This window comes from Arachis ipaensis, chromosome B6 (assembly GCF_059453495.1).
Source record: "Arachis ipaensis isolate K30076 ecotype BB chromosome B6, ASM5945349v1, whole genome shotgun sequence".
NCBI classification, from domain to species: Eukaryota; Viridiplantae; Streptophyta; class Magnoliopsida; order Fabales; family Fabaceae; genus Arachis; species Arachis ipaensis.
The window spans coordinates 39,044,987-39,054,304 of NC_142441.1; the positions used below are offsets into that span (position 1 = coordinate 39,044,987).

The 9,318-nt window shown below is 38.0% G+C and overlaps 1 pseudogene; it reads right to left on the reverse strand.

Annotated features, from left to right (window-relative positions):
* Positions 1-3,283: 3,283 nt before the first annotated feature.
* On the reverse strand, positions 3,284-7,011 carry LOC148555214 (cytidine deaminase 1 pseudogene; annotated as a pseudogene).
* Between the last annotated feature and the right edge of the window lie 2,307 nt (positions 7,012-9,318).

Below are 9,318 nucleotides of genomic sequence, written 5' to 3' on the forward strand. Positions count from 1 at the left end.
CAGCGATGAGGCTGAGCCCTAAAACACATATACCCCTTTTTGTGCTTTCCCTCCTTAGTCGGAAGGGTACACAAAAAGAGGAAAAGGAAGACGTTCACCGAGGCAGGAAGCTCCAGAAATTCGCAAACAAGCTCGAAAGACCGTATCGCCGCCCAGCTATTCGGATGCAGTTGGGACGGCGCCACGGAACACCGGCTCAACAACTGCTAAACGAATGGGGAAAAGGGGAGCCTAACACTAAGTCGTGTAAACATCGCCTCGTACACCCACATCCAGTTCGGAACGGTCGGGGAGTCGAGGTTGGTATAGAAAACCCTTTCGTCAACCCTAGAGAGTGAAAGCTCGTAGTGGCGTTCGGCGTCACCACCCCCACAAACAGCCCCTGATCACGGAGTCGCTGGAGGTCCGCCTCCATCATCCGCGACGGTGTCCCCCATATATCACTAGTAACCCAAGAAAAAAGGTCAGGGACACCCCCGCAGGGGCCACCGGAGCCCTCACACCCTCAGTCCTTCGACGAGCCATACCTAAAACAGCGATGAGCACCACCGTCAGCCAAACCTCGCGACAGAAAACGGTGGAGGAAACTAAATAGACACCACTACACCCTACCAACGACACAGTGGTGCTCATCCCCTTATAAAACCCACTACCCCAGGAAAACGTTTGCCACCGAACAAAACCATCATACAGAGACAATTCCAATCTACACTAAACAGGAACAAAAAACGTCTAATGCAAAGGAAAGCAAAGCACAAAACAGACAGAGAGCAGGAAGAAAATAAGGATACCAACCTGATAATGCAGAAATAGCAGAGCCTGGAAAGAAAACTGAAGTTCAACCCCAAAGAGACCGAAAAATGTCACAGAGAAAAGAAAATTTCCTTCAGAAGAGAGAGCGAAAGTGAAGCGAAATGAAGTAAGGAAGAAAGCCAAAACGGTTTTCAAAAGGGGTAGCAAAAGACGCAAATAGCCCTAAATAATAAAGGCGCGTAGGGACAATAAAGGAAAACGTCCCCTCGCATTAAATGCCCCCTTAGGAAAAAGGAAACAATAAAAGCACGCCTCGAAGAACACAACAGACGCTTCGAACACGGAAGGATCGCGTCGAACCAGAACGGACAATCTTCAGCACGACAATCAAAGCCAGGTCCGAGACACCGACTTCCCCTCCAAAAAGCCAAACGGCTACCCGAGAAGAACTAAAAGACCCAGCTTATGGTCAAAACCACACCTCCCAGCGACAGACCGACCCTGCTCGCTCTCCCGTTGCGGGGGCAACTGTTACAGATCCGGCCCACGGATCCATGACCCGGGATTAAACCAAACCCGGTTACCCGGGCCCTACCCGCCTCGCTCTTCCAGAGGGCCCGAAGCCGGCTCTCTAGAGTTCCCAACCGACTTTCGAATTCAAACGTCTCCCTCATCTTAATCAATCAAGATAAGATAAGACAACTACCATCACCTATAAATAGGGAACCCAAGTCCCCCCAAGTATTCATTCATTTCACACACCTTACACCTCTTTGATCCATTCTGACTTGAGCGTCGAAGTGTCTTTGCAGGTACCTCCCCCCATTGCTCCAGTCAAGCGATCCGGTATCCGCCTCAATCCGCAAGTCCCGATCCATCCCTCAACTCGTACTGGAGACATCTTATACAGAAACCTTTTGATTATATATATATGCCAACGTTAACTGTTTGGAGAAGTGTGTACCAACTAAAAATTTCAAGGGACAAATGAATTTAATCATGGAAGGTTGGTTCAATTTGCCAGAATATAATATAACATCTCCTATATCTAAGTATAGTTTGATTTATAAAATTCGTAGAATTTTGAAAACCAAGTTACGGACTTTTTCCAATAACATCTCCTATATCTAAGAATAATTTAATAATAAACTTTATATAATATTTTTTTTTAAGTTACGAGTGAGATTCGAACTTAAAATTTCTAGATGAGAATAATGAGACTATGTCATTTGAGTTATAGTTGATCGACAAAATTTATAGATATGAATTTTGAAAACTAGGACATTTTCATATTTAGCAGATATAACACCAAAAATAAAATAAAGGAGTATATTTGTTCGTTTCTGAAAGATGATATTCCAAGTTTTTGATAGCTAGATTTGATTCAACGAGAGTTCGATCACTGTGTCTTACGGTAAAAACTGTTACAAATTGCTTTACCATTTTATTTTTGTTAGAAATTGTGTGGTTTATTTTCAACCACTAATTTAATTACTTTTGGAAATAATATATTACAGGTTTTATTAATAGGCTACATCATAATGAAAATATTATAAAGTTAAATCCTTTTCCTTATAATAATACTCATCTAGGGAGATTTAATTGTATGATATTGGCATAATTTTTACATTATTAAATCAAGTAATAATTTTATGAGTAACACTCAAATTAATCTCCAAATTTTAAATCGGACATCTTCGTCTTTAATAAATTTTTATTTAATAAAAATCTTAGAAAATTATTTCAGTAAAACAAATTGCTTTCTATTACTTTGAATCAAATTTTTAATGTGTATTATGTAAAAAAAAATTAACAAATTCTATTATAAGATAATTTAATTAAAAATATTATTATAATATAAATTAATTATTTTTCAAAATGGTAAAGCAATTAATTTATGTGAGAAGAGTAATTTTTAAAATAAAATTTAATTAAAAATCAAAATGTATGATTTTATATTCCTTAAAAAACAAATTAATTTAAATATTTAATCTAATTCTATTACAGGTACATAGATCTTATAGTATATTCAGACAGTGTTGCCAATAACAACTGTTCATTAAGTGGTAAGTTTTGTAGGGTTGGACAACAATCACAACTAGTTAATGAGTAAATTACCAACCTAATTTCTGTCTATTTTTTTGAATGACAATGCAACCCTTCAAAAAAAAAAAACAATCCACTTCGTCTCATGTCCCCTACTTCCGTCACAACGCAGTATTTGAGGATGTTTTTTGTCAACTCCAAACAGAAAATGCTAACCTGTCACGGTAACCATGTGTGCTAGCACCTCTCCCTGCATTGCTAAGGTGGATGTTGGCTACATATGTGTATACCTCAAAATGATCAGACGATTAGTTGTCATCTTTCACATCTGCAAAAACGTCGTCATTTTCATGGGAGGAGACTTCTCATACGTTGTCCTCTCATCCATTCATGACTCATTGACTCATATCCATGAATGAGCACCATGATCCATCATAAAGCAACAACAATAATCACAATCTAAATCTAAAAACTATACCAATTGTCAAACATCTTTGGAATTGGAAAAGCAAAGAAGTGCTTGGAAGCGACATGTGGCTGAAATGGAACGCGTCAACAACCTCGCCATCTCTTCTTGACTCACCAGAGCACCTTCTTTCTCCACCAACACTGCACCTACGATCTCATCATACCAACCACCGTCACCCGCCACAAACGCCACCACCGCCGCCTGCATCAGCCCTAAGCTCGGGTTAAACGCCACTGATTCCATGTAAAATTCCTTATACACACCTTTCTATCGCAGTCCACCAGAGCCACCTTTGAAGGGGACCCACTGTAAGGTGCTTGCGATGCATTTGCAGCCTCCAAAGCCACAATCTTTAACTTCTCATAATCAACGACTATACCATGTCCATTGCAAAAACACCATTATTGGATCTCAAATTCTCACCTTCATCATCGCGGTCCATTCAGGTTCAGGTTGTGAGCCCCAATCCGTTGTTGCGGGGATCCAAGACAAAAGGAAAACCTTCAAGGAAGAGATCGAGAAAACTGAAATGGTGTGGGAGGAAGTCAGAGAAAGGGTGAATTGGTCATTATTGCAGGGGTTATGAGGATTTAGATGTTCTCTGAGTCGCAGAGCTCCTGTAGAAACTGGCAGCAATGGCTGCGGGGTACGGCAGAAACGTCGAAGGAGGGTAAGGGAGGTCTAACCATTGAGGAGGAGGTTGGTTACGAGGAATTATTTGACATGGATGGAGTGGTGGAGGAGGAGGCTGGGGAATTTGAGATTGATGCCAAAGTAGACGCGACTGGTGGATCCGAGTCCTACAGCGGTGACTCAGAAATTGGAGATTGTCGGGTAGGCAAGGCTGCGGGTTGAGTCTACGAGGGAGACTGGAGATTGGCATGGTGCTCAATCAACAACATATGAGAAGTCTCCTCCCATGAAAACGACGATATTTTTGCAGACATGAAAGAGGACAACTAATCCCTTGACCATTTCGAGGTGTACACATATGCAGGAAACATCTACCTCAGCAAGGAAAGGTGCTAGCGCACACAGTTACCATGACAGGTCACGTTTTTCGTTCGGAGTTGACGGATAAATATTTACAGGAATCGCGTTGTGTCACGGAAGTAGGAAATAGGGGCTGAAGTGAATTTTTTTAGGGGTCGCATTATCATTCGGGGATGGATCGAATTGATAGTTCACTCACTAGTTAGCTTTATATTTGACTTTAATATTGTTTTATTACAGGTAGTTGTTTTAAATTTTAATAAATTAAAAATGCACGAAACCTTAAAGATGGTAAATAATCACATGTTGTGTCAATAACACTTTTGCTTTTAATAAATTTCTAGACAAATATTTTGATTGGCGTGATATTTGATAATACTAAATTATAAATTTATAAATATATTTAAATTTATTAAATTGTTGAATAAATTAAGTGTTCATTAGTTCATACTTTTTGCAGAGGTGACGAATTAATGAGATTTGAAGATCCTAATTAGACAACATTGAAACCAAATCGGAAGGACAATCTGCAAAATACTTTGATGCTTAAGTCAGTAATATTTTAGGTAATTGTGGTGAATAGAGTATTAATTGCTAAGTTTGTCTTTTTTTATTACATTTTTTCGATGTAACTGTTATTAGACATTTACTGCCTTTAATGTATATTTTTAATGTCATAATTTGACAGCTTCATGAGTTAATGACTTTATTAGTCTTAATGACAACCCTGTTAGCTTTATCGAGCTCATAATGTGATATTCTCATTTAATCATATTCTTGATATACCATTCGTGTTCAGAACAGTGTCCCAACTCGTGAGTTAATGACTTTGTCAAGAATATCCAAGTTTAAGGGACCAAGCCCAAACAATTTTTTTGCACTTATTAGATTTTAAGCACCAAAAGATCTTTGAGAAAATCTTTTAGTTTTCTTTGAGCAGTTGTATTTTTCCTCAGTTTGTGAATTATCAGATTTTAATTGCAACTTCTCTCTCCATCAATCAATGCCACATAACTTTTCAATTAAATAGCTCCACTTTAATATCCACTTCTCAATTTACTCAAAACTCCCAAAAACTCCTTCTTTCTCTTTGAAGTGTTTCTCTAGGTTTTCCTTTCTGCACAGAAATCATCCTTGGTCGTCTTCTTCCTTTTCTTGGCAGTGAGTTAGTGAGGAAAATTTCATTCTCCGCTTCCATCTTCAAGTACATCACTTAGCATCTTTCATCAAACCCAAGTAAGATTTTTGTCATATGTAGCATTTCCTTCGAAGGTCATATGTATGTATATTTTATGGGGTCGAATTCTGCTTTTCTTTATTGTAGTATGTGCTTTCTGAATGATTGTGGCATAAATTTTTTTCAACTTCATAGTTTTGATTAGGAAAATGTAGTAGGGGTACCATTATTTTAGTTTTTTCTAATTTGAGTAATGTTGATTTAGGCTTTTCTTGCCCCTTTTTGGGTTTTTCCAAAAATTGATGGGTTTTTCTTCGAGTTTTCTTAGTAATTTTTGAATTTTTCCCTTTGTAACATAGTGATGTTGCCCCTGTAGATTTTTCCCAGATGTCGAGGAGAAAGATTACCTTCAATCGCAAATGTCGTGAATGCATTGGTACCTCGAGGCAACTTCGCCCTCAGCTCAATCTAGCTGGCGAGGTGGATATATACTCTTGGGTTTTCAAGGAAGTGAAATCCATCCCATCTACCATCACGCAAGACGAGCTGGACAGTTTGTGAGAATCCAGGGTTATCTTTAACTCGGATTTGGGCAACCTGTATGTGCTGTTAGCTCCAGGTTTTGATGATCATCTATGCCATATAAACGAGCATGCTAGAAATGTTTTGGAGTAGGTACGGATCTACGAAACCTTGTTCACATGACTTGGAGTCCGTCTTTCTTTTACAGAATTTTAGGAAAATGTTTTAAAGTATACTGGCTGTGCTCCTTAACAAATCCATCCTAATAGCTGGGAGTTTCAAACTTCTATGTTCTTTGTTAGATCTTGATGTCTTCGTCAAAGTCTTTTTCTATTTTTTTACTTTGACTATGCCTTTTAGTTCCCAAGGTCATGAGTTTATCTCTTTCCGACACTACAAGAAAAATGCTGGTTATCGTTGAATTTACCGTCGGATTAATCAAATAAATCCACTTTCAAGTACCTTACCGTCGGATTTACCGTCGTCCTATAGGTGATGGTATAAATGGCGTTGGAAACCTCTTACCAACGGATTATTTTCGTCTGACGCTAATTATTGGCGGATTTTTTGTCAGTATTTTCAATGGATTGTCGAGCCTAGGTTGATGATTACCGTCCGATTAACTTGAAATGGCGCCAAAACTTACCGTCGAATTAATCTGCCGATAGAATTTTTATTTTTTATTTTTTAGCCACAACTAATAGTCAAAATAAAATTAAAACTCTTGTTAAAGAAATTGTTATCAGAAATCTTAAATTAGCTGAAATCAATAAATTATTTTATTAAAAATAAATGGTATGAATATAATAAAATGTCACATAAGTAGAATAATGTACCCTAAACAAACAAAAATGCATAAAATCCTAAGCGATTTCACAGATCCTGATAATCGTCATTGGCGGCTGTGTCGGCATCGTGGCCTCTGCTGAGGCGGCAGAGTAAGTGCTACCATTGGTGCCCCACCAATAACGTCATCGGGGTAACCAGCAGCGCCGCTGGAAGAAGCAACACTGCTACCTCCAGTGCGCATCTGCTGGTTGTACTCCTCCATCTGTTGTCGCAGCCGCTCGAGCTACTCCAGCTTCTCCGTCAGGTCCGAGCTGGCAGCAACGCGTACAAGAATCTCTCGATACCTCTCCTCAGACTGCTCCTGTTGCTGATGAAGCTCGTGTGTTAGCTTCTGCACCTCATCCCTTAGGTCGATAACCTCTTAGATATCAGCAGGGCTGGTGGCAGAGACAGAGGCAGAGGCAGAGGAAGAAGCCAACGTGGAGGAGCGGAGGCCATTGGCAAAGAACGAGCCCAACCCAAAACTGTAATTCTTGTGGGGTTCAGAGGCGGTCTCATGCCAAATCCTGTCGGGATCCACAACTGAGGTCTCAGAGTCGACTTCGTCGGCTCCACCAGGCGGATGAGATTGCTGGTTTGCGGCCTCCAACCTCTACTGATAATTCTCCTGCGTTACACACGTTAGTTGTTATTATGATAATAGTTAAATAATTGACTTTAAACCAAATGAAGTTGAAATTTAAGATTAATTTAAACTCACATAATAGGCCGCCAACCGCTCGTCAGTAAATCTCTCCTTGTTTGCCCTCAAAGTATGTGTATACTTGAAGATCTCCGCCAGTGTAGCCTCACGATCCAACAACTTAGACTACAAATTAATATATCAACCAAACAATAAAATAAATGGACAAATTAAACAATGACAGACAAATATATATGAAGCAGGAAATCTCTATTCTGATTTCGAAACATAATTTGCATTTTTTCGATTTAAATGAAAATATTATAAAAATTTCGACAGAGACTCCCCTGAAATTTGGATTTAGCCACCCTTAAAGGGTTCCATCCAAAACAAATTAACATCATTATTTTCACAGTCAATCATTTTTCAAACAATTTCAATAGTAGGAATCAATAAACAGTTAAATAATCCAACATTTTCCAACAATCTCAAAGCCTAATCTAACCTGTTCTAACCTATTCTAACCACCTAAATCCATTAAAACTAAAAATTAACCACCTTAAACTTTACTAACTACTTAAGTAACTTAATAATAAAAAAGGAAATTAAACACCGTAAACTCTACTAACTAATTCAAGTAACTACTATAGCATAAAACAATGGCAAAATTCTTATCAGTCTCATCTTCGTCTTCATGAACATTGCCAACCCACCCGTATACCTCGACGAACTAGGCGAAGTCCTGTTGGCGATGTTCATTAGACGTCAATGCTTGAAGGTCTCGTTATCTCTAAAGTAAGCCTCCAGGTGGTCTAATATTAATATCTCAATATAATTGAAATAATTCATATGTTTCTTAATAATTCACTCGTTCATAATGTATATATAAAAAGAGGGAAGTGTTTTATATTCGTATTGTGTGTCATCTTAGACCTTGTTCCCTCTATTTATACACATAAAAGGTCATTTTTTCAATCATCATTAAATTCATTCTCTCTTGATAACCTGAGTCTTCCACCCTTGAAAAATTGAGCTGCCTATATTGTGAAAGAAGTCATACATTATTGAATGGACATTCATATCACAATACTCCTCCTTAGATGTCCATTTAGGATTATACCTCATTAAAATATTAATAAAGAAAAATCCAATAAAAAAAGCTTTAGTGAAAAAAATAGTACAATATCCTTGGTGATGAGGACTGCATTGTTAAAAACTTTGTCAAGAAAAGTTCAATAGGAACAAAAATCTGATCAAAGAAAAAAGAGTACAGTCTCCCCCCCTTGTCAATATTATTTAATATTTCAAAATCATCACATCCCAATTTGATGTACTAATCTTTTAAAAGAGGATTTTGGAAGTGACTTTGTAAATAAATCTGTCCGATTATCACTTGAGCAGATCTGTTGGACATCAATTGTTCCTTGATTTTGAAGGTCATGAGTGAAGAAAAATTTGGGAGAGATATGCTTTATTATATTATCTTTAATGTATCCACCCTTAAGTTGAGCAATGCATGCTATATTATCTTCAAACAAAATAGTTGGAGCTATTTTCCTATCAGTCAGTCCACATGTTGATAGAATATTGATTAAACTCCTGAACCAAAAACACTCACAATTTGCTTCATGTATTGCTAGTATTTCGACATGATTAGAGGATGTTACTGCTATCATCTGTTTTGTAGACCTCCATGATATAGCTGTATCACCATATGTCAATAGATATCTTGTTTGAGATCTTCTTTTGTGTGGATCAGACAAGTATCCTACATCTGCATAGGCAACTAAGTGTGACTTGGATTCATATGGATAAAACAGTCCCATATCAACTGTTCCATGAAGATATCAAAAATTTTGTTTGATTCCATTCCAATGTCTTCTAGTT